Source organism: Hypomesus nipponensis, chromosome 1, assembly GCF_054491055.1.
Source record: "Hypomesus nipponensis isolate SF chromosome 1, ASM5449105v1, whole genome shotgun sequence".
Classification (NCBI taxonomy): domain Eukaryota; kingdom Metazoa; phylum Chordata; class Actinopteri; order Osmeriformes; family Osmeridae; genus Hypomesus; species Hypomesus nipponensis.
The window spans coordinates 8,126,056-8,150,091 of record NC_140361.1 but is presented as its reverse complement, the minus strand read 5'-3'; the positions used below and the strand labels follow the sequence as shown (position 1 = coordinate 8,150,091).

At 44.1% G+C, this 24,036-nt stretch overlaps 1 long non-coding RNA gene and 2 pseudogenes across 1 annotated transcript in view; 1 reads left to right on the top strand and 2 right to left on the bottom strand.

Annotated features, from left to right (window-relative positions):
- LOC146302342 (uncharacterized) overlaps positions 1 to 8,435 on the top strand; it is a 74,468-nt gene extending 66,033 nt beyond the window's left edge. The window contains exon 4 of the long non-coding RNA XR_014732036.1: positions 7,864 to 8,435. This is a non-coding gene — a long non-coding RNA (uncharacterized LOC146302342). The remainder of the gene's footprint in view (positions 1 to 7,863) is intronic.
- Positions 534 to 2,960, bottom strand: LOC146302343 (protocadherin alpha-3 pseudogene; annotated as a pseudogene).
- Positions 8,436 to 20,927: 12,492 nt separating the features above from the next.
- Positions 20,928 to 23,303, bottom strand: LOC146302341 (protocadherin alpha-8 pseudogene; annotated as a pseudogene).
- Between the last annotated feature and the right edge of the window lie 733 nt (positions 23,304 to 24,036).

Here is a 24,036-nt window from a genome sequence, read left to right as displayed (position 1 = left end):
ATATATATCTATATATATCTATATATATATCTCTATATATATCTCTCTATATATATATATATATATATATATATATATATATATATATTAGTGTGTCGTATATATATATATATATATATATATATATATATATATATATATATATATAGTGTGTCGTATGAGCAAATCACCAGAAGGCGACAGTGTTGACTTGAGCACTGAGATTTTTGCACTGTAAAATAGAGGCCCCTCCCTGCTGACATGATCACTATGCTGTGTGGAAGATAGTGATCATGTCAGCAACTACACTTAACCTTACATGTCAAGTTTTCAAATAATGCGTTTAATGTTTTTCAGCACCATGGACAGCAGCACGCCGGTATCGCTTGACGTCCGTGAAATTGAAACATTGTTGCAAGCAACTTTCCTTCTAAATCTGAGCTGTTTCGTATACTGTAATACAACATCACCCTAGTAAGAATATACATATTAAAGCGTAAAATGAAAGAGGAAAGATTATGGGTGGGGGAAGTATAGTGTTACTAATTCCAAAGTTAGCTATATTTGAAGAAAAAGTATTTCAACCTAACAATCAATCTTACCTTCTCTTTGTTGGGCAATGTCTGGGTCCGGTCAAATGTCTCTCCTCCGTTAATACTAATCAACTCTGCATCTACGGGCGGAAGCGGTGCAGGGAACACCACTACGTCACTCTTCAATGTGTCTGAACTGAAACACACGTCATACTGCTGAGTAGATTTAGAGTACGACCAGGTCCCGTCAGGGTGTGTGGTGATCATTGGGGGGCTGTATCTGTTGAAACTGTCTTCTGTCCTATGGCATTTTACAGCTATTAGACTGATGAGGCTCAGTACAAAGACAACTGATACCGAGGCAATGGCAATCAGCAAATAAAGGTTTAAATCAGAGAAGCTCTCCTCCTTTAGAGGTACATGTCTGAATTGAGTTTGGATTTCGCCTGTGGATTCAACCACCACTACATCAATAGACACCGTCGCAGACAGTGAAGGCTCTCCGTTATCAGAAACCAACACCACGATCGCGTGAGTTTTCAGGTCATTGTCACTCATTCTCCTCTTAGTCCGTATCTCTCCTGTGCTGGTTCCGATTCGGAAGAGGTTGGTTCCCTTGGGCTCAGAGATGTGATAAGAAAGCAGCGCATTGTAGCCAGAGTCTGCGTCTACAGCCCTGATCTTGGCCACAAAGTAGCCCGCTTCAGCAGAGTAGGGAATGTTCTCAGAGTTAACAGAGCCGTGCTCAGAGTAGGGCGCGAGAATCCCGGGACTGTTGTCATTGTCGTCCAGGATATAAACGTTCACGGTGACGTTGCTGCTGAGCGGAGGGACACCAGAGTCTGTGGCCTGAACTTTAAACTGGAACGTTTTTAACTCTTCATAATTAAACGATTGCTGGCTGACTATGTCTCCAGTCTCTGAATTTATCTTCACCATCGTAGACAACGGTAACGAGCTGCTCTTATTGTCCACAAATGAATAGCTGACCTGTCCATTTTCATTAACGTCATCATCTATACTTGACACAGTTTTAATTACCGTGTCAACAGGGCTGTTCTCTTTTAGATATATATTTATAACGGGTTCTAAGAAGCGTGGCGCGTTGTCATTGACATCAGTAACGTGTACAGTAATAATGCTGGTGCTGGAGAGAGGCTGAGTCCCTTCATCTGAAGCTGTGATGATGACGTTATACTGAGAAACACTTTCTCTGTCCAGACGTCCGTCTATGACCAAAGAATAATAGTTTTTATAGTTTGTTTCCAGTTTTAATGGAACTTTATTGGTAATATTACAATGCACTATACCGTTTTTGCCTCCATCTTTATCGAGAACAGACACCAGCGCTATGGCAGTGCCTAACTTGGCGTCCTCCTTCACTGTGTCTAATAGTGACGTCACAATGATCTCGGGTGCATTATCGTTGAGATCCACTACTTCTACCAGGACTTTACAATGTGCTGCCATCGGGGGTTGTCCTTTGTCGCTCGCTTGAGCGTGGATCTCAAAAGCTGGGGTTTCCTCAAAGTCAACATTACCTTTAATGGTAATTGTGCCTGTTCTGGGATCAATTTCAAAAGTCTCTAATATTGTATTCTGACCTTTGCTTCTGAGAGAGTATACTATTTCACTATTCATACCGTCATCCGCGTCTGTGGCATTGATAGTTATTACCGACGTTCCTATAGGCAGGTTTTCAAAGATTTTAGTCTTATACAAAGAACTACTGAATACCGGATGATTATCATTATTATCCAACACATTTATTATTATTTCTGATGTGCCAGACTTTGGTGGACTTCCTCCGTCTACAGCTGTGAGAGTGAGCCGGATCACCGGCTGTTTCTCTCGGTCTAAAGCTTTTTGCAGCACTAACTCAGGAGATACACTTTGCCCTTTGTGTCCTGCTAAAGAAAAATGTTCACTGTTACTAAGCTTATACGAAAGAACAGTATTTTTTCCCAAATCCAGGTCAGATGCTTCCAATAGAGCGAATTTCACTCCTGGCAGAGTACTTTCTGCAATGTTTAGGGACTGTACTTTTTCACTAAAAAACGGAGCGTTATCATTCACATCTAAAATGTTGATTTCTATACGGTAAAGTTTCAATGGCTCATTTATGACGGCCTCCACACTAACAAAGCATTTAGTTGTCTTTCCGCAGAGTTCCTCCCTATCTATCAGGTCATTCACATAAAGAACACCAGTCTTTAGATTTACCTCGAAATATTTTTTCTTGGAGCCGGTAATGATCTGAAACCGACGGGATTCTAAATCCTGAACATTGAGATTTAAATCCTTCGCGACATTTCCAACAGCAGTCCCCGGGTTTATCTCCTCCGATACGGAGTAGGAGAGCTGTCCGCACACCGCTTCCCAGTAAAACTCCAGCAGCACGAGCACCAAATGTGCCACAAAACGATTCCTTCTGTGCAGTAAAGACATCATTCCATCCAACCTGAATCCAGCATTGATCCACATCTATAGATTTTAGTCAAATATTCCAGGTATTTATCAAATTCAACGCCATTTCAAGACGGTTTTCCAGATCTCTCTCTCCCTCCCTCTCTGTCGTCCTTCGTGTCTTTGTAACAAAGCACCAATATGCATCTTCATCCTCTGAAAACAGGAGGGGCCTACATATACCAGATAGTCTAACTTACTACATCAGGTCAACAGTGGCTCCACGTGGCTAAAGCAAGGATGTACTGCTGAAAATATGAGCAATTATTGAACTGACACTTCCTTCATTCAAGGCAGACCACAGATGTAACATATCAACACATAATTATTCTGAGTTGGTTGTTTAAAAAAAAAATCTAAATATGTGAAGGTAATGCTTGTGATTTAGGATCGAATTCGTTGCGTTGGGAAACAATTTTAGCACCATGTGAGGCTACGTTAGATAGGCTACAACAGGTATCGCAACAACAACAGGAACATGTTACTTGGTCAATTGTTGCTGTTTCTGTAATTTAGTGTGTATCATTGGTTAGCAATGATTGTAATTTGAATGAGTTGAACATAGAGAAAATATGTTGATTTGCTGCCACCCCCACCTCTCTCTCTCACCTCAGTTTGCCTCTCACATACATACACACACATTCTTTCCGATACACATTTCCCTAGGCTCTCTCTCTCTCTCTCTCTCTCTCTCTCTCTCTCTCTGTCTCTGTCTCTCTCTCTCTCTCTCTCTCTCTGTCTCTGTCTCTCTCTCTCTCTCTCTCTCTCTCTCTCTCTCTCTCTCTCTCTCTCTCTCTCTCTCTCTCTCTCTCTCTCTCTCTCTCTCTCTCAAAACAGGAAGAATGTGCACAAATGTATCTTGTTCAGATCAACTACTGGACTTGGTTCCATATAAACAGAGACTTTTGTTACCATTCCAATGTGTCAGTCTGGGGATAAAAGAAGGGCCTAACACTGATGGAAAAGTGGTCACTCTACCCCCCCCCCCCCCTCCTCACACACACAGTATACTGGGATGCTATACCGACATCTGTATAGCTCAGATACAGATCCACCACTGAGGGGCATCACTGGATCTTATTTGACTAGGTTTGGTTGCTGGACTGTGGCACTCCCCCATGTGGTTCTGGGTATTTTGGCATACTTCCTTTGTGTTTCCCTGTATTTCCACGTAGACAGCGGTTATGAGCTTACGGACGTTCCATCATTTGTAATCCCAGGATTAGACCCTGGATGCAAGGGCTCCTGTCCTATTTCTATTCAGTGGGTAACATGATTTGAAATATTAATAATCATCACACTCCCAACTATAATCACCTTCCCCCGCCTCAACCAATAACAGTAATAGCTTGCCATCAAGCTTTGACCTGGGCAAAGTATTTCTAGGTCACAATGAGTGGTGGAGCAAACTGGGAATACAAACACTCGCAAATCGGTGGGTGAATTATGTTAGCAAAAACATGCACACACCTCAGAGCACACACATACACACACACACACACACAAACACATCTATGTATCCATAGACAGTCTAATGCACACACACACATAAAACAACACCTGGTGTCCCAGACCTAGACAGCAGTGGATCTACTCATTTGTGACTTATTTGTAGGTCATGGTCTACTTTCCAGTACCCTGACCCCTGACCTGCTCAATCTGAGCTGCACACACAGAGATGATGAGGAGCACAAAACAAACAAACATTGCACAGGATGGCATCTTAGCTCATACTCAATAATCTGATCCACACAAAGAGTAAACCCTGCACTTGGAGGATTTAGTTATCTCTGGTTAAGTTATATCTAAATTAACAATAATTTGTGATTCAATTTAATCCTGTCTGTAACCAAACACATAGGTGGTTTTATACGGTGCATTCTGAGAGTAAAAGTAGTTATCAGAAGACAACACTTCTGAGAAACAAGTCAACAAGTGATGCATCGATCAACTGTGGAGGCCTTCACTAAATGCTGGTTGACCCACATACTCTAATGTTCCTGGTCCCTGGGACAAGCCCACACAGTACGCTATCCTGAGTCAGGCCTTCACACTGAGCATGCTCACAGGCCTGCATGGGGAAGGAATCAATCCCACCACGGAGGTGTGAAATGTGCTGATGTCAAAGGACAACAGTATCACTTCCCCTGGTGCTGGACCAGGACAGTGCATCTGCAGAGGGATCAATGAATCCATGACACACACACACACACACACACACACACACACACACACACACACACACACACACACATACATACACACATACATACAAACAGTATGCACAAACACACACAAAAAGTTGACACATATGAATATATTTACTTTAACCCTGACATAGACCTATACACCCAAATCTACACACACAAATGAACTATTAAATATTGGAATACATTGAACTTTACACAGAGTGACACACAAACACACATACACAAACACAAACACATCAATGTTTGGACACACATCCATGTGACACGTAGGAACAGAAAGAGCACTGAAACCGGTGTTGTAGCAAGAAATACTACGTTTATTTAAAAGGATCTCAAGGTGTGCGGGGGCGTTCTTTGGTGCTGGTGTTGGTGGGGGTGGGGTGTTTGAGTCACTTTCTGTGTTTCACTTGTATTTCATTGTGAGGATGTGTACTGTACATGTTAAGTGTGTGTGTGTGTGTATGTGTGTCTATGTAATCATGTTAGTGTGTTAGTGTGCATCCGCATGATGGCATGAAGGAGGTGGGGGAAGGGTGTTGGTGGAACATGCTCACAGGCGAGTCCCTGCACCCCTCCCTCCCTCCTTCCCTCCCTCCTTTTCTTTCCATCCCTGACTCCTCTATCCTTCTGCACAGTACTCCCATCGCCATGGCAACCACATCTCACCATGAGGGAATGGGGGCTGAGGATGAGCATGCGCGCACGCACGCACACACACAACACACACACAAACCATGGCTTTTTTTTAAGGCAGCAGGAAAGGATAAATGATAACACAATTCCTGTTGGATTTACTCCTCCCTTCTAGTCTCTCTATTCAGAGTGTGATCCCAATCTGCCTCAGCTCTGCTTCACGCTGCCCTGTCAGCCCACCGCACAAAGCAGCCTCGCCATGTAGTAGCAGGCAGTCACACTGTAAAGACACACACACACACACAATATTTGGATTACACAGACCCTTACAGATACAGAATGTATGCCCACACTCTATTAAAACACAAACCTAAACACACACACACACTCTTATCAAATTCTGCAGCTGGCCCCCTCATCCATTGTTAATGTAGCTCCACAGCAGCATATTCGCTGTGACAGATCCACTTTAGTGGCAGCAGCTCTCTTCACTGCTCCTCCCCCACATAGAAGCTGACCTTCCCAGTCAGCCAGCCCAGCCCCCCTGCATCTTCTCTGGGCAAGGGCCCTAGAGACCCCCCCCTCCTTCCACCCTCCTATAGTAACATGAACCACATCCCCATTTGAGGAACCACACTGATACAGATACACCCCATCTTGGCAGTGCATTGAAAAGTGTTTATTTAAAGCATGAGGGGGCAGCATAGACCGTGTGCATGTGCCACAACCTATCCTTTCTCAACAATACACCTAACCAGTCTCCTTTACTGACTACACCTTCAATGGAGTTTGAAGGTTACATGTCAAATCCAAAAGAGACTAGCTAACACATCACGCAAAAAAACAGGAATAGTTTTGGAATAGTGTGACCGATCCCCATCCTAGCTTGGCCAGAGATGAGCCGGTCAACTCTGGTTCACATTACAGCTCTCTAACAGAGACCAGGCAGGACAGAGAAGCAGAACTAAATAGAACCCCACCCTTCCGCAGCATTATGCTAACGATCACATGAGGAGAACAAGGGAGACAGATGGAGACGCAGAGAGAGACAGGGAGAGAAAAGACAAGAAAGAGTGAAAAAGAGCACATTGAAATATCACAGTTATGGTGCATGTCCTTATTGTGAATTATTGAGTTCCCTTTTTATCCTTATTTCATCAAAACACACAATCATGTCAAAAGATTGAAACAATATATTTATAGAGTTATTACTAAGACTTATATTGTCAGATTGTTGAAAATACTTAGATATTTTAAGTCAGAGGGAAAGGTTACGAGACACAAGCCAGAGGTGTTGTATTCCATGTAGTTGTGGAACCTGTTGTTGGGAATCATTTTGAGGAAGAGGAGAGGACACATGGACTGTTCAATCCACACTCTTTGAATCCAGGAAGTTCAGTGCTCCTGGCCAGGACTACAAAGAGGCCGACATGAACTGTAGACAGACACCCGGAGGCTTGAGCTCAGAGGTGTGGTAAAGGATGTTAGAAAAACCTGAGGATAGGTACAACCCCTCCACCAACTCACTGTTTATTTATGGGAAATAATGTACATACTCATACACAGTAAACCAATAGGTACTTAGTTTCATTAGAGACTGTTGAAGGTTTGCACAGAAGTCCTACATAAACCATTTAAAGCAGCCCGGATTAAACTGCTTGGAACTGAACCAGTATAATGTAGAAAGAAAACAAAAGTTAAAAGAAGGTTGGAAGTGAAGACTCCTTGAAAAAAGTTTGAAATTCAAGCATAAAGAAAAGTGTGATCTGATTAACTGCTCGGATGATGCAAAATCAGGCAAGCTTAGTCAAGAGATTTTAACAAATTTAGTGAGCTGATTATATATTCCTCAGATTTATCTTTCATACTGAAGGCAATTTCCATAAATGAGCATACATGAACACACACACACACACACACAGATAGATAATCTATGAGAGATGAAGCGCTCAGTGGTATTTAATCCAACGAACACTTAATCATTTATTTCCAAATCTGTGCCCCTCTCCATTCCTCACCTCTCCCATTCCTGGAGGAAGTAGGACAGGGGCGGGACCAGAGGCAGATGAGCAGGAACAAGACGAAAACCAGGACACAGCAATATAGCTCACTCAAACAAACACACAAACACCCCCCAGAGGTATCACCAGAGATGGCTGCAACCCAACGATCACTCGCATGGAAAATGCCACAGTGCCTTATAACCATAGACTTAGCTACTGCCTTGTGAACTATGACAACTGGCAATCAATGCATTTTTTATTCTGTGTTCGAGAGCGGAATTATTAGAAGAACAGCTCTTAATCTGTAAATACACATGCAATCATGTAGTATGCAATAAGATCATATTGTACCTTACAAAGCCCAAAAGAAAACAAGTATGGCTTTGTTGCCTAGATAGAGAAAGCAGGCACACTGTCATTAAGACAAGACATTAAGACAAAAAAGATCAAGCATACTATGATTACTTAAGACAACAGAGTGTGCTTCAGTGGCCTCGCTAGTGAATCTAATTAGAAGTCAGACGGCATGCCAGTGTCTGGTTTAGTGGTTTAGCTGCAGGGAGAAGGCATATAGAGGATTTGACACACAAACAAGCCTCCAAAAATCTATTTTTCACTCACACACACACACAAGGGTAGTGCTCGAAAAAGACATGTACCAAAAACTGAAATGTATATGTTTATGTATGAAATGTTTCTAATAAAACTATAAGAGGGTGATGTTTATGACTCATTGCATAGAGAGCCCCTTTTAATCCAGTAAGTGGATTGTCAAAGCAATAGCTTAAAAACTGCAGCAGACTCACATTAAAGGATACCAACCATTCTCTCATAACTCACTTTATAATTGGCTGTTCAATACGGTAACAACAACAAAAGGCAGCAACAGCCTATCTGATAGGTTACAGGAACTGAATATGGTTACAACCAACCCTCTGATTGGCTTTCATAATTTCCCAAGCGACAAAGGCGTTGTCCAATAGGTTGAATCTCCCCTTGGGACCACCTCCAGAAGGGCAGGAGCTCCATATTACTGTAACATGTATTCACTACTTCCCCTCCCTTCCTCTCACCCTCCCCCCTCCCGTCCTCCTTTCTTTCATCCCTGGTGACGCATGTGCTGCCCACCCCGCCCCACCCCTTGCCGCCCCTCCCAGTCCCCCCATACACACACATAAAACCACACACCCTCTTCTGATGAGCACACATAGCCTGTTCCAAGGGCAGGGGGACTCATAGAGACAGACAGAAAATGTATCAGGTACTACCTGTATCAGGTCTTTCTCTTTGTCACACACACACTTGCAAACACACAATCACACACATATCTAGTGATGCTAAACTGTTGCACATAGAAACAACAATTACTTTTCAATATCTCATCACACATACAGTCCAAATAGTATGCTGATGGTCTGGAATATTGCCACCCTGTTAGCTGAAAGATTAAAAACAAATCTAAAATTGCGGGCATGACTAAGCCAACCTAGATTCGTCAAATACATAATCTATCAAATGGATCAGTGGTGGAGTAAAGAGAGAAAACCGGTGTTGGTTGTGAGGAGGAAATGGGTTAGGACCCACTAAATCTGGATCAATACACACACAGGAACCCATTAACGATACTTGTCAATATCCCTGTCAAACGTATATACACTCACACAGTGGGAACAATGTAAATAATTGAACGGTTTGACACAGATGCAGTCTCTCATGTGGGGCTCAATGGGGGCTAGTGAGGTGGGAGGTAGTTCTTCTATTTGACCAGGAGAGGGAGATTTAGCATTTGTTCTTTTGTTCTTCAGCCAACCAAGCCCCTGTGCCTTTCGTATACATCTCTCGACAGTACATACGCACACACACAGACAAACCGCAGACAGTATCGGTGCTACAGGTAGCATTAGATGTGTCTGGGACTCTGCCATGCATCGCTTGTCTTCCCTGCGGAAATTTAAAAAAGCGAACTCTAGTGCTGGAACAAATGGGAGATAAAGCGAGGCGGCACAGCGGCGCAGCTGCAAGCCTGTCTAATAACAGCAACCTCTCTCACTGCCAGATACGCATCAGCACAATCACTTGCGACACACAGAGACTAGAAAAACATGATTCCCACAATAGCTCTGGTACACAGCATCCTTCTCAGTTTATCAATGCTATCTAAATCGTTCTCCCTGTCTCACTTTCTTTCATTCATTTTTGTACTTTTTTTCTTTCTTTCCTTCTTTCTCTCCCCCCCTCACACTCTCTCTCTCTCACACTTTCTCTATGTTTGCCTCTCTATTTGCTGCATTAAAAGGCAGCAAAGACCTTCGAGCATTGTGTCATAGCTATTTTGGTCCCAAATTGAGGGGCCATATGCAGTATGCAGTGTGTGTGATGCTGCGTCCTGCATGCAGTGCCGGTCCAGCCACGGCTGCATGAGGCCTTGGCCCACTTCTTTAGATAAGAGACTGAATAATGGAGGAGAATCTCGGTCTACAGAGAGGCTGGCTTTGGAAGCAGGTTCTAAAGGGGTTTCTAAGTCTCTGCTCCACTTTCCTTTACATAAAAGAAAGTAATCGTGAAATACTTCCACGCTTCTCTCCAACGCTAGGCTCTACTGCTCAAGCCCTAAAAGCCCCCCAACCCCCACACACACTTCACTCCCTGCATCAAAACTTAATCATGTACATGGACAGGGTTCTGCCACATTTTTGGAAAAGATCCCACGAGGACAAGCTCTCTACCTTACATGAGCCTGTGCTGTGTGTGGATGTGTGCATGCATGTGGTTCAGATGCTGAAATGAACCCGCATAGCTTATATTGGTCATTGTGAAACATAATGAGCTGTAAAGGATTTAAGCCTAAACATTATGAGGATGGAAGGGGGGAAATAAGATGAGGAGGGGAGAGAGAGAGATATATCAGTAGTCATGACAGCCAGAAAGAAAGGTCACTATGAAAAACAGAAATTGGACTTGACAAACAGAGTGAAGGAGAGAGAACCGTAGCCCAAATGTTGACAGTGAGCGCATCAAAAGCAGAGGACGAGGAGGAGGAAGATGAAGAGGCCAGACGCTTCTCTGAGGATAAGATTGAGTAGTGTCCCAGTTACTTTCTCTCTCTCTCCCTCCCTCTCTCTCTACTTGTATAAAAGCTCCTCTGCATGGCACCATTAAGATGATTCCCCTCTAATCGTATTAGAAGAAGCACCAAAGTGGAATTATCACTTACACACGGTGAACGGGTTAGCAGCCTAATCCAGGAGAACTGGGAATACTGACAACATCCACAGAATGGGAATATTCCCCCAACGGCTGGGATTTAGTTGGACCAAAACACCTGGAGGAATGTGGAGGATTGCTTGTTTGTGTGTGTGTGTGTGTGTCAGTGTGTGTGTGTGTGTGTGTGTCTTGTTACATTTGAGAAGGTCACAGAGCACGCACAGGGTACAAACACTCTCTCCTCAGGAACTTGGCAGAGGACGCAAGAAAGTGAAGGGGATTAGACTAGTAGAGTAGGACACTAGCAAAGTAAACAGGGGCTTAACTAACCGACAACAAGAAAGTGTTGCGTTTCGTCACGGAAACCCAAACACGGGATGGGGTAAATGGGGCCTACCCACGTCATGTGTTTTTCTTTTTAACTAGTCTTCAGCACGCAACTCCTGTTTGACCTCTGTGCTGAGTTCATTATTGTGGTGGGAAATTGATTATTGGGCAGGGTGGCAACCAGTGAGGGAGACAGGGGTCAGATTTTGGGGCCTAAGATGGCGGACTGGGGCCTATGCAGTTAAGAATTACACTCAGTAACAGGATCAAACCAGAACAGGGAAGATGTCTAGTGAGGAATTGTTTTGACTATCTTAGGATGGGAAAAGAGTGTATATCTTGAGTAGTGTGGCCTGTTATGAAATAACTTACATAACAAGGCGTTGCTAGACGAATCAACAGGATGGTTCTGTCTGAGAGAAGAGGGGGTCCAGATAGCTTACAGCTGTGAAGGGTCAGAAAGCAAGGACTTGAGGGCTGAACTTTCTCTTAAGGGGCGGAAAGTCATGTCTCAAAAGTGACAGGCAAGGCCCCCTTCAACAGTGAGGAGAAAGGTGGGCCAGGGTGAGTCAGCATGAGAGGATGGAGACTGAGAGTTGGGGTGAACTGAAGTTGAGATGAAACGAGGACATTGAGAGTGGGGGCTTTCTGGGGGCTTTAGAAAAGAGAAAAGTTTGAACAAAGTTTTTTTTTTTTGAACACTTTGAGAGCCAGGGGATGTGCATGCAGTTCTGGGGTGGAGAGGAACGGGTTAAAGAACCTTCCAGAAGGTTCTAGGATTGGGACATTTTGAGAGACAGGGCGGGGGTCTGATCATATCTGTCTATATAATAAGATGTCCGAGGAAATGTGAGTGCCTTTTGAACCTTCCGTGTATGCTGCATCTGCCTCGCTGAATAAACCTCCAAGCCATCTTGACTTTGAAAGATATACTCAGACTATTTTTGAGAATCCTTCTGAAGAGAGCCATCTCTTTTCTACAGCATGATCTACCATGAAGTGGTTAATGAATCTCATTATCAAGGCCCTAGTGTTTAGTGTCTTGAATGACGCATAGGACGGTCTAGGCAGAAACACAGAAAACCTTGTTCTCATTATGGGCTGTGACACACTGGAGATCTCAAATGGACCTCATCAGAAGAGCGGATGACACACAGAGTGCCGGGAGTCTTGAAGGCCCTCTGAGGGGTCTTCCCGAATAGACAGACAGGTTGGCAGACATACAGACAGACGGGCATAGAGACAGATGGACAGACAGGTAATGAGCCTATGTGTCTGACACAGCTTTGTTGTCTATGTAAGCATATTATCTTTGGTCAGGGGGTTGACCTTTAGCCATAAATGTGTACAAACACACACACACACACGTGCATGCATTTTCTCACAGCTACACTGTCACCACAACAAGGGGCATGTCAGAGTAAATGTCATCTGCATTCACAGTCAATAGCAAAGTAGTCATCAATACACCTTGACAAGACACACATGAAACACCACAACAGCTCTCTCAGAGATCCGTATCTCATAATCTAAATGACCCACTCACAAAGCCACATGGCGTTTCAATCCTGATGTCTTATCCCCTAATACAAAAAGTCTAGTTCAGTCTGACATTCTGAGTGCACTGACAACTGCTATGGATGTGAATGCTTCAGGCCCTGAGGGAAAAGAGACAGACTGATGCTGTTCTAGTCGCCCACAGATTCAGGTAAGTAGGACTGGCATGCTGAAATATTCAACACTACTGACAGGCCTGGGCAACAGAGAAAAAGAGGAGAGGGTGGTTCCTATGTAGCAGTCAGAGAGGATATGATGAAGGATAGCATATAGGAAAGGAAAGGAAAGGAGAGGAAAGGAGGGGAGTGGAGAGAGTAAGGAGGAGAGGAGAGGAGAGGGAAAGGAGGAGAAGAGAAGGGAGGAGAAGAGAAGGGACAGAATACATAAGAATAGAGGACAGGACCCATGAGGAACAGGATGAAATAGGGAGTTTTAGAGGATGAGAGGGGCTAGCTGGTACAGCTGAGCTGGCACAGGGAGTAGGAAGGTGTCAGCCATTTTATATTAGGGTGCAGTAGCCCAGTAAGACAGAGGGGGGCATCAGAGAACCCTTCACCAATAAGATAAACAGAACGTGTGGGAGGCGAGGAGAGTGAAAGAGATCCTTTGTTTGAGAGAAAGGATGATGAACAGTAAGGCAGGGACAGAAGGATAGAATGAAGGGAATCCTGATTGAAAGAGAGGAAGGGTGGCCACAGGAATGAAAGCCGGAGGGAAAAGGGAGGAAGCAAGGGATGAAAAAACAAGAGGTAACCGACAGCGAGGAGGGAGGAGATGGAGGGAGGAGATGGAGGGAGATGGAGAGCGGGACAGAAGGGAGAAAGAGCTGTCTGATTCATTCAGTCTCTCAGCGTAATACTCATCCTCTACACCCACATATGGTTGATTAAATCTCACACTATGCCCACAAGATAAGATGGCGGGAAAGATAGGATAACATAGACCTGAGCAAAAGATCCAGGCACATGCACAAAGATACACTCGCACACACCCGCGTGAACAGAAATCCTACATTGAAATATGTAGATGCACACAGACAGACGGGCAGACGAATAAAGATGGACATAGACAACTGGATTGGAGAAGCAGGTCTGCTCCCCTTATTTAAGCTCATGGTCTCACTAACGTTAAGCTACAGTAATACTCTATATTAATGAAAATGCACAAAATCTCTAATTCCCTCCCTTTCTCTGGCAGATGGGTCACCCCAAAATAACCATAGCCCATACTGGAGAGAGCACAGCTACATGTGGGATAAATGACTCACTCATTCACTCCCTCATTGTCCCGGCCTAAAACTCTCCCCAGTCGTGGGCAGACAGATATTTCTAGGAAGGGATTATTTTTTTTTTAATATGTTGCTAAAAAAAGATTGCCACTCTAAAGGGAATAAACAGAGAGTGCCATGCAGGAGAAAGGGATGGGGGGGGGGTTGAGAGTTGACTTTAGAGACCTGTACCAAGCGTCCTTGTGAGAAGCTGGAAGTATCCACAGAATAGGGGTCAATCTGCCACGCATGACTCACGCAAAAACAACCAGTCTGCCATGTATGTTTCCCTTTAAATATAAATATAGCTGTGCGTGTGTGTAGGTGTGTGTGTGTTCATGTTGATCTCATACTGAAATATATACATCGCTTGGGAGGTTCTACAGCTCAAACGACCACAGACTTGCTGTGTGTTTTCCCAGAATGCAGAGCGAGAACACCAGGAGGGGGCAAACAGCCACGGGGGGATACAAAGCCTGCAGCTGGGACCCTCTCAAACCCCTCCCGCTCTCTACTACATGATCAGTCAAGTGTGCAACAACTGCAGTCCCATTCAAGTACTGTCCTCAGTTAGCTAAGCCCACAGCAGTGGGTCACTCTTTTATTTCACACGATGTGAACAATCACCTTAACAATACTGGCTTTGAGGTTGTGACGATCAGGAACGCAATATTTTGTCACATTGAACAACCATTCTGTAATGACATAACACACAATATGATGTTGAAAGGGCAAATTTGATCCCACACTATAACTCGGAAGGTTACTGAGATGCATTCAGACCTTCAGTCCAGTGTGTGTGTGTGCTGACAGTGTCATCATGACACAGTGACACGCAGTCAGGGGAGCCGGCCTGTGTCTACGCCTATCCACAACCACACATGAGCTCTGCAGCGTAGGCTGTTGATTCAGCATTAAAGACAACGAGGTCTGACCTCCTCATTATGCTTTTTTCATGCCTCATTACCATTTCAGAGAAGAAGGGATATACAACAGCTTAGCCCAATAAATACATTGATCAAATGTTGTGAAGTTGAGTAAAGTTTTATGAAAGTCAGTCATTTGAATATAATAGAATAAATCCTTTACACCACCATTACAGGAAAGTTAATCTACAACGTTCAAGGCACCCATACAACACTGCACATACAACATCATGTACATTATGCACATGTGAGATGTGTTCACGCACATTCATTAGCGTACAGCTGGGTTATAATTCATGTGCATGAATGGAACACCCTGGTCCTGAGAAGAATGATCCAGTCTGACTGTGAGCCTGACCCTAATTCTGCTGGGCTGTACTATGAGGGGGGGGGGGGGGATAGAACTCTACCACAACTACTATGCACTTGCTGGACTGAGATCTAATCAAACCGTGGGTTATGTAAGAGAACGAGAGAGGGGTGGAGGGGTGAAGGGAGGAGCGCGGAAGGGGGGGAAGACGACTTAGAGAGTCCGAGATGGGAATGAGGGAGATGGAGAGATAGATAGATACCATAGATGCCATAGATAGGTAAGTCCAACCGCAGATAGACAACTTTACAGGTCAGACCTTCTGGAAGAGGCCAAGAAAAGAACTGACGTGACGACTCTTTCTTCTAATTGTGTCATAGCTGTTCTGTTCTTACATTTTCTGTAGATTGTATCTTTTCTGATTTATCTGGATGGTGTTCTTTCTGCTGTTGTAGTTGTGTTATTTCCACTTGGGGATTAATAGAGTGCTCCATTAATACTACTCTGGATGAACTCTACTGTTGGACTCTTAAGACATGGATGCTGGAGTTTGTGAGGCCCTCTTCTCTAGTACTCTCCAGTCAGTAGTTAACGTCTGCTCCACAACATGAATAATAACTGTGATTGTGCCATTTCATCCCCCTCGCTGTGTCTACAGCAGAGAACCACAGAACGGGTCTGTCTGGGCCGACACCTTGAGTCTGCCGCAATGTTCGGTTCTGCTGACGTCGTCACAACCCCCCGTTCCTCTTCACACTGAGGCCACGGTAGTAGAACCTGGTAGACTGGGGAAGTGCTGACACTCACACTGTTTGCAGGAACATTCGGTACAGTGTGTTCCCTGGTTCTGGACACACGCCAGGAAACCATAATGTACGTAGGTCTGTTGACACACCCACGTGCACAAGCGTGCACACACACACACACACACAATGCCTAAACCCCACAGCCTAGCCACACCTTCGGTATTCAGTTTTATGAAGAACAGCATGCAAATACTAGCTAAATACTAGTTAGCTAACGCATTATTAGCTGTGAATGACAACTAGTGGTTATATGCTTGTGTGCAACTGTTAGTTACTCTGCTGACTAATAACCACATTTCTCATGGGATATTTACAGTGTTACACGATGGTATTAAGATCGAAATACAAAGATATAAAGAGACAGAGAGAGGATGAGAGAGATAATCAGGCTGAGAGAGGACATACGGTGGATGGCCGTCTGGCCAGTGAGGGGAGAGCAAGGAGAGTGCTGCCATGCTCGGCAGAGGAGATGAATGAGCATCTTGTGAAGACCCGTGCTGACAAGTGTAAGGGGAGGAAGAGTGGAAAAAGGCATTCTAGTTCCAGTTCTGGGCAGCTGCACAGTGAGGCCAGACCTCCTCCCAGAACCTTCCAGAGGGTGAAGTAGGGGAGGCTCGGGGGAGTCCATGTTTCTGTGCTCTGAATGTGTGCTAGCTTGGCACTGAAGCATGTTGCATAACATGCCCTCTGTCTCCCAGTGTGTGCGTGTGTATGTGTGTGCGTGTGTCAGCTCAAAGTCCCTGTCATTAGTTTGATGGGTTTTCTGGTGCCACTGAAAATTAGTGAACAGCTGAGAGAGTGACCGTGATGAGCCAGTCTGTGTGTGTGTGTGTGTGTGTGTGCCATCCATTCCTCTTTGAGCTTGGTGTGAGAGGCTGTCCATTGATTGGATTACTCAAACTATTGTACATGCATTGCCATGCGCGTGTGTGTCCTTCTGTGACCATAGGCCGGTGGTATTTTGCTGCTGTGTGCTCTGCTGTGTGTGAGTGTGTGTGTTTGTGTGAATTAGATTAGCATCAAAGACCTGACCTGGATGTGAGCGATGCTGGGTGTCCTAACAAAGCAGAGGCAGCATAGAGCATGTGGCCCACTGACACACAACAGCTTACAGTACACACAGCAGCCCTGGCCACAACCCCTCAGCGCCCTACAGGCATGGCAGAGAGAGATGGAGGGAGGGGGACAGAGTGAGACAGAGAGAAAGAGAAGGAGAGGAATAAAGGGAGGGACAGAGGGAGGGAGGGACGGAAGGGGGAAGGATGAGAAAGATCAATACAGAGGTAGGGTTGTGGCAGCGAATGAAGGGGGAGAGGAAGAGAGAAAGCGGCAGAGAAATAACTGAGGATACGGATGGGGGAGGGGAAAGAGAGCGCTGGGGCTGAAATGAAAGACTGGGAGAGAGGGGAGAAAGAAGCATGAGGGGGCTTGCATGAGGAAGGGTGGAAAGAGAGCAAGGGATGGGGAGGAGGAGGAGACTATGAGGAGACTAAAGAGCAGCAACTATGAAGGACGAAAAAGGCAGGAAAACTACAGCAAGACGGTGAGGGCTGAAAATAGAATAAATCAAGACTTGTAGTGAAAACCAGAGGACTTTCCAGTAAGAGGAGGCATGAAGATAAGGTGTGAGCAGTATTATAGGAAGACAATCAGAGAGAAGACACGTAGAGAAGAGTAGTAATTAAACTGAACATAAAAGAGGGCAGGAGAGGGAGAAGAGGGGTAGAATTACAGTAAGCTTCGGAACAGCCAAAAGCAAGAAGAAAATTTAGAAAGAGCCAGACAGAGGGAGAGAGTCAGGAGAGAGATAGCATGAGAGAGAGAGAGAGAGAGAGAGAGAGAGAGAGAGAGAGAGAGAGAGAGAGAGAGAGAGAGAGAGAGAGAGAGAGAGAGAGAGAGAGAGAGAGAGAGAGAGATAAGGTAAGGTAAGGTAAGAGATAGAAATGTACAAAGGGAGTCTGCAAGAAAGACAAGGAGATTAATAGATAAGAGAGAACGAGTGAGCAAGTGAAAGTGTGAGAGAGAGAGAGAGAGAGAGAGAGAGAGAGAGAGAGAGAGAGAGAGAGAGAGAGAGAGAGAGAGAAGAGGCAAATAGAAAAAGACAGTGGTACGAGTATCTGTGTGCAGCCATGTAAAAATAAGGCCAACAGTCTGAGCCTGCTGGCAGTACATATACAACACTGCTAAAGAGCTTTAGAGGCTTTCGATGACACTCCCAGCCTTCCACATCACATTGTCTCTGCTACACACAACATTGTTTAAACACTCTCCCAAATTACAAACGACAACCAACACATGCCATCTACATAAACAACACACCCATACACACACTGCAAAGGTGCATTACAGTGGGAGCGGTTTCGAACGCAGACAGTCTGCATGCTAACACAATTACACAAAAAGCACACAAACAAAAACCACTGAAGCAGAGGTATTCTGCATCCCGCCCCCTTCCCGCCCACCCCTCTCATAGAACAGATATAGAAACAGACATATAACTACAATGACAATGGAGGGTAATTATGGTGTAATGCACACATGGCTGAAAACGTAACCACACTGTCAGAAACCAGAAATGGCTTGGTGCTGCTGGAGCATCTGTCCTGACAGTGGGCCAGCATCACCAATAGGCAAATGGGCTCTTCTGAAATTAAGAACCTCACACACACGTAAGCTGAAACACAACATGTAGTGTAGTGTGTGTGTATATGTGTGTGTATGTATGTGCGCAAGGAGAGTTAAGAGCTAATAGGAACACTGTGACCCACTGAAGTCACCATAACACTTGTTGTTTTTAATGAGACGCACTCTTTTTAATCAGGGCAGCAAATCTAGTAATTAACAGGCATCTGCTGCATGTTACTGCAACTGTACACGCACATATCTCTCTCTCTCTGTCTCTCTCTCAAATGTGCACACACACGCACGCACACATACAAACGCACACAATTGTGCGGTATAATGTAGCTCCAAGTCCACACAATCTTTGAACACAGCTCAATTCATTTTAGGGCATTCATTTTATTATTTCACTGCACTAATACCTTTGCCACAGTCTACACTTGACAGTAGCCTATTCCTCCGCTGAAGACTGCTACCCCACCCCCCTTTCCCTCTTTACACTTGTTCACATTTCTCTCAGTTGGCCTATGAGTGCTCGCCTCCTCCTTCAGCCATCCTTTCATGAGGAAGATATAGGCGGAATTGTTTCACCATATCGTCTTTTACGCTCGTATATGTCGCAAACGCATGCTGAACTGTGGCAGAGAAACGTGACGTGACCCAGTTGTGTAAATATATACATGTCTATCTCATGTGATTTATCTCATTACAAATTCATAATTTCCTGCGCCTTCTGTGTGCACGCGATCTGCTGCACGAATTAGAATGAGCTACTGACATTATCATATAATTATACTGTATTCGATTATAAAAGGTAAACCCGTTTTCTTTAAATACTGATTAAAAGATTGCAGTCTACAAAAAGGCACGTCCCCTCCCCTTCCCTTCCGTCTACATATTTCACTCTCTCTTCCCGTTACTGAGACCAATGCAAGCACGCGAGGCTCACCGACATGCGGTTGAGATGCAGCCATTCTGCTACTGCGTTGCTATGGGAAACACATCGTCGCCCAGAGACTCAGCCCCGCACCATGTCATATATGGAATGGGCGTGAAACACAACGGAGTCTCCTCGGTGATATTTTATAAAAGACCAGTTTGCCAAAATCGCATCAATGGAAACTAGTTTACATAACGCTCATTCGTTTGGTGAAATATGCTTGATTTTCGTCAATGGTGTAGCGTCCCCAACCCCTTATAAGTAAATAATGAATGGCAGTCGAGATGTGCACCCCACCAACCCTAGCAACAGTGAAGGGATATGAGTCACCATGCACCAGTATGCAGGCCTTCACCATCACATACATGTATGTCTCTCCATCACACAGAGACCACTACCCACCATCCTGCCATACACACACCATCCCTGTGCATGCTCGTCTCAACTATAGGCCTACAATAATCTTGTTTGTCCTCTAACCTGAATTTGTCAGAGCTGGTAGCCATGGCATGAGACCAACTGGGTTAAGAAATCAGCAGAAATAACTATGCCAGTTGACATTCTGCCAGGGCTTCATTGGGGAGAACGAAATACCTGACTGTTTGGGATTCAAATATCCAATTTAATAAATTGGATTCAGGCAAATGCAAAAGGATGTTAACGTTTTGTCCTAATCTTCTTAAAAAAAATTACGTGAGAGCATGGACCCGCTCATGTAGGCCCAAAGGCTCATATTAGCATTGTGTTTTATCCAACTAGACTTGGAAATTCTAAGTAGACATGCATTCCCCTTGGAAACTGAACTACTACTACAACTTGATTGAAAGGCCAAGCTCAACCAAGTGAGACAAACAGGAACACCTCATCCTTGTCAAATGAGTTATAACAACACACCATTTTAACTTCTGCACGCCAACAAGTTGCTTATTGAGACAAACATGTGTACTAGGTCTCTAATATTAACCCTAAATATGTTTTCACTGTTTAATGGGGCAAGTCTTAGACAGCAGGCAAAAGAAAAATACAACTTTTGCCAGCAGATTGATTAGAAAACTTATGGCATTTCATGCCATAATATTGACAATATATAAAACAGGTAGTAACAATAAGTTCATAATATTTTGTTCACAGTTTTACACCCTGCTCAGTTCCTTCTTACCTCTCCAGACGCACGCCTCCTGTGATCGGGGACCACCAGAGTATTCCCATTGCTGCCCGGGACTATAGTAGAACCTATACTCATTCTGGGTCCAACTAACATGTACCGTTTGTCTCCGGACCTGTACTGGATACTGTGGCACAATGTCCCGTCATAGTTTGTCTCTTGTAAATACTTGGAGGAATAATCTGGTGTTTTAGAACACTGCATTACAATCAGCACAATGATGCTGACCAGGAAAAGAGTTGAAACTGACCCCAAAGTGATTATCAAATAAAATGTCACATGGTCCTCATCATCATCTTTGACTGAGCTTTTAACATCAGAAGCAGCAAAAGCCTCTTTGGGCTCAACTGCATTGATGATCACAGTAGCCGTTGCTGACAGTGAAACGTTCCCATTGTCTTTGACGAGTATGACCAGTTTGTGTTCAGCCTCGTCTGTCTCTGTGAAGGACCGAAGTGTCCTTATCTGTCCTGTGTAACGGTCCAGAGAAAAGAGACTGTGGTCACTAACTTCCTGCAGTGAAAACAACAACCAGCCGTTATATCCTATGTCTGCGTCATAAGCTCTCACTTTAGTCACCAAATGTCCTGCGTTCACATTGCGTGGAATCTCCTCCACACCTTCAGCAGAACCGTTAGTGCTGACTGGATACAAGATCACTGGAGCGTTGTCGTTCTGATCCAGAAGGAACACATTCACTGTGACGTTGCTGCTTAGCGACGGAGTTCCAGAGTCTTTAGCCAAAACTTGGAACTGGAACGTTTTGATTGTTTCAAAGTCAAAACTTTTTAACGCCAATATTTCTCCGTTTTGAGAGTTCACGTTGAGAAACGATGATAATTTATTTTCCACTCCATCTCTGATTATATTATAGGAAATGTGTGCGTTTTCATTCTCATCACCGTCAGTGGCACTCACGCTAAACAACCTGGTTGCTGGCTCGTTATTTTCTGAGATATAGAAAGTATAGGGGCTCATTGAAAACTTTGGACTGTTATCATTCACATCTGATATAGTGACCCTGATAGTCTTTACAGATGACAAGGCTTGTTGTCCTGCGTCTTTAGCAAGTATTGTTACGTCATACTGAGATTGTTTCTCCCTATCCAGAGGTGACTTGGTAACTACAGAATACATGTTATCCTGCAAAGATGGCGTCAACGTGAAAGGGACATCCTCACTGATGGAACAGATCACTTTCCCATTTAGGCCAGAGTCTAAATCGTTAACACTGATTAACGCTACTGTAGTTCCTGGTCGTGAATTCTCGGCAACTATGCTTGTAAATGATGTTACCTCTATCTCAGGTGCGTTGTCATTAAGATCAACTATCTTTATAATGACACTTTTATCAACAGTAAATGGAGCCGATCCCTTGTCGGATGCCTGGATATCTATTGCATAACGATCTTTTACTTCAAAATCTATCAGCCCTTTAACAACTATCTCTCCTGTATTGACATCAATGTCAAAAAGTTGACGTATTTTACTATTCACATTGTTGCCAAATGAGTATACAACCTCGCCGTTTGAGCCCTCATCCAAATCAGTGGCGTTGACTTGCACGACTGTTGTCCCAATAGGAGAATTTTCATCGAGCGTCACTATATATGAATCCTGGGTGAACACTGGCATGTTATCATTCACATCCAATACCTCCACTATTATGTCGACTGTCCCTGATCGAGACGGTTTTCCACCATCTGTGGCTGTGATCAGTAGTTTATGACTCCTTTTAGTTTCTTTATCAAGTGGTTTCTGTAAACGTAAGATTGGGAGTTTACCATCCTCACCTCTATCCTTAACCTCTAAACGAAAATGGTCATTATGACTGAGTTTGTACTGTTGAATGGAATGGATGCCACTGTCAGGATCGCGCGCGGCTTGAAGCTGGAACACGGCTCCGGGTAATGCAGATTCCGAAATTTCCAACCGTATCTCCTTTTCAGAGAAGCTGGGAGAATGGTCGTTTACGTCAAGCACTTCAACAGAAACATAGTGGATCTCTAGTGGGTTTTCCAACACTGTTTTAAGGTTTATCAAACAAACGCTGATTTCCTCGCATACCTCCTCTCTATCTATGTTTTGGTTTACATAGAGAATGCCATCGTTCTGATTCACCTGGAAGAGGGGCTCAGTCGATCCAGCTACGATTCTAAATCCCCTCTGATGCAAGGTGTTCAGATCTAGACCCAAATCCTTCGCTATATTTCCCACGACAGTTCCTTCCTTCACCTCCTCAGAGATCGAGTATCTTATCTGAGCCGAAGCGCCGTTCCACGACAGAACCAAAGCCACGAGGAATGGGACCCACTGTCGTCGCTCCCGCCATGAAACGCATCCTCTTTGTTCCATATTTGATGGGAAAAAGAATAATCCACAGAAAGTTGTCAAGGCTATACCTTAATCGAGGACACCTTACTAATAACATTCCAAAACATATGAAATAATCATGACGCAAAAACGCTTTTTTTGCTGTTGGTTCACGTAAGAAATTGCTCTTTAATGCTCGCAACGAATCCTTTCAGTGTTGGATTATTACACCAGCAATGAAGTGCTGTCGTACTGCTGACGAAAGGCTGTCCAAAAAAAGGCGTTGTTCTACTAGTGCACTGACACCACGCGATCCCTTCTCACATTGCAGGAGTTCAGCTACATTCGAGTGGCATTTCCCATTAGAGAACATTTCCCTTTACAAGACATTTCCCATTAGAGGACATTTCCCATAAGAGGACTGAAATATGTCTTATGAGCTGGCCCAAATATATCACACAACCTCATTCGGGGTACAACACACTGATTAACCAAACTGTTCTTGTAGAAACAATGGGTATCCTTCCAGAAAACTGAATATGTCATTCAATTGTCTAAAATTCCATCGTGACGCAAAACTGTAGTGTAATGCATCCAACCAATTATTCAATTAAGCAATAAGCCAAAAGAGGCCGTGGTTTAGAACAGGTAAGGGGAGTTGTCGAAACCCCCTTACCTGTTCTAAAATCAGCGTAAACGACGGACTCGCGGGGCTTATTGCTTTTCAAAACTGTTACTACAAATATTTGATATGGTTTCAACAAAATAGTTTAAT